Here is a 2,919-nt window from a genome sequence, read left to right as displayed (position 1 = left end):
TTGACAGAGTCTTCTGCTGTCACCTAGGCTGGAATGCAGACTATGACTCACTGCAGCCTCACCCTCCTGGGCTCAAGCAATCCTCCCACCTCAGGCTCCCAAGTATTTGGGACTATAGGTGCGTGCCACCACACCCCAACTAATTTTTGTATTTTTTGTAGAGATAGAGTTTTGCCATGTTGCCCAGACTGGTCTCAAACTCCTGAGCTCATTCCGCCTCAGCCTCCCAAAGTGTTGGGATTATGGATGTGAGCACCACACCACCCTGCCAAGCAGTTGGACTAGCATTAAACACTGAGACCCATTAGCCATCCTAGGGCTGGAGTTCGTACTTTGATGTACAAAAAAATGCTCTACATGGTTATATAGCTTTTTTAAAGGGTCCAAACCTTTTGTCCCAACTTCTATCACTCTTTTTGATTCAGAGAGCTGATCCTGGTCAGTTCACTCAGTTCTCCCTCATATTATATAGTCTGATTTTCCCCAAGCAGAGTAGATGCCTATTTACAAATCCAAGGTCCTGGTTTTCATTTGGAAACTGAATGCAACCAAGTTCTATAATATTTTTACTCTCAGGTTAGGGAAAAATGTGGCTATTTGTTTTCCCACAGAGGAATAAGGGATTCAGATCTCTTGTGCTTCTGTATCTCTCTGTCATTGCTATGGGCTGCTCTGTTGAAAGCAGTTCTCAGCTGTATCGGATTGTTTGAAAGGACCTCTTGCTCTGGCAGCACCACTAACCTGGAAAAGTCGTGCTCAAGAGGCAGACACAAAATTGAGTAAAGGAAATTTGCACTCTAAGCAGTTTTCTCTTCTCTGTTGAACTTCTTCACCCCCATCAATTTACTTGCCAACAAATAAGAAGAAATAATACATTTGAACTTCTGGAGTTTTAAAAATTTTTTCTTTTTCTCTTTAGTTGGCACTTTGTACATGTTTATGGGATACAGAATGATGTTTCAATACATATATATAATATGCAATGATCAAATCAGGGTGATTAGCATATCACCTGAAACATTTATCATTACTTTGTCTTGTGAACATTCGAAATTCTCTCTTCTAGCTTTTTGAGACTATACAATAAATTGTAGTTCACCATATCCACCCTCCAGTACTGCAGAACACGAGCGCTCACTCCTCCTACCTAGCTGTGATTTTGCATTAACCAGCCTCTGCCCATCCTCCCCTCCTCCATACCCTTCCCAGCTTCTAATACCCACAAATATGCTCTCACCTTTCATGGGCTCACATTTGCTTTTTAGCTCCCACATATGAGTGAGAACATGTGGTATTTATGTTTCTGTCCCTGGCTTATTTCTGAGACTCTGTTTCTCAGAAGTCTGTTCTTTATTTTAAGGAATGAGAAAGACGGACCTACTGTTTCTGCATCTGTACTATGGGTAATTTTTAAAGGTATCTTTTTGGTCTAATAAGAACTATGTGGGTGCAGTGTCAGACTTCTGCACATGGTTGACCAGTTTTCCCAACACCATTTATTAAATAGGGAATTCTTTCCTCATTGCTTGTTTTTGTCAGGTTTGTCAAAGATCGAATGGTTGTAGGTGTGTGGTGTTACTTCCAAGGCCTCTGTTCTGTTCCATTGGTCTGTATCTCTCTTTTGGTACCAGTACCATGCTGTTTTGATTACTGTAGCCTTATAGTACAGTTTGAAGTCAGGTAGTGTGATGCCTCCAGCTTTGTTCTTTTTGCTTAGGATTGTCTTGGCTATGCGGGCTCTTCTTTGGTTCCATATGAAGTTCAAGGTGGTTGTTTCCAGACCCATTCCTTACACCTTATACAAATATTAATTCCAAATGGATTAAAGTTTTTGTTTTTTGTTTTTTGTTTTTGAGATGGAGTCTTGCACTTTCACCTAGGCTGTAGTGTAGTGGTACAATATCGGCTCACTGCAGTCTCCACCTCCTGGCTTCAAGCAATTCTCTGCCTCAGCCTCCCAAGTACCTGGGACTACAGGCATGCGCCACCATGCCCAACAATTTTTTTTTGTATTTTTAGTAGAGATGGGGTTTCACCATGTGGGCCAGGATGGTCTCAATTTCCTGACATTGTGATCCACCCACCTCGGCCTCCCAAAGTGCTGGTATTACAGGCATGAGCCACCACGTCCAGCTGGGTTAAAGATTTAAACATAAGACCTAACACCATAAAATTCCTAGAAGAAAACATAGGCAATACCATTCAGGACATAGACATAGGCAAGGACTTCATGACTAAAACACCAAAAGCAATGGCAATAAAAGCCAAAATAGACAAATGGGATCTAATTAAATTTAAGAGCTTCTGCACAGCAAAAGAAACAGTCATTAGAGTGATCTGGCTACCAAAAGAATGGGAAAAAAATTTTTGCAAGCTACCCATCTAACACAGTGCTAATATCCAGAATCTGCAAAGAACTAAAACAAATTTACAAGAGAAAAACCACCCCATCAAAAAGTGGGCAAATGATATGAACAGGCACTTTTCAAAAGAAGACATTTATGTGGCCAACAAACACATGAAAAAATGCTCACCATCACTGGTCATTAGAGAAATGCAAATCAAAACCACATCATGATAACATCCCATGCCACTTAGAATGGCGATCATTAAAAAATCTGGAGACAACAGATGCTGGAGAGGATGTGGAGAAATAGGAATGCTTTTACATTGTTGGGAGTGTAAATTAGTTCAACCATTGTGAAAGAAAGTGTGGCAATTCCTCAAGGATCCTGAACTAGAAATGCCATTTGACCCAGCAATCCCATTACTGCATATATACCCAAAGGATTATAGATTGTTCTATTATAAAGACATATGCACACTTATGTTCATTGCAGCACTGTTTACAATAGCAAAGACTTGGAACCAACCCAAATGCCCATCAAGGATAGACTGGTTAAAGAAAATGTGGCACAT

The sequence above is a fragment of the Cebus imitator genome, unplaced genomic scaffold, assembly GCF_001604975.1.
Source record: "Cebus imitator isolate Cc_AM_T3 unplaced genomic scaffold, Cebus_imitator-1.0 Scaffold606, whole genome shotgun sequence".
NCBI classification, from domain to species: Eukaryota; Metazoa; Chordata; class Mammalia; order Primates; family Cebidae; genus Cebus; species Cebus imitator.
This window is presented reverse-complemented; position numbering follows the sequence as displayed.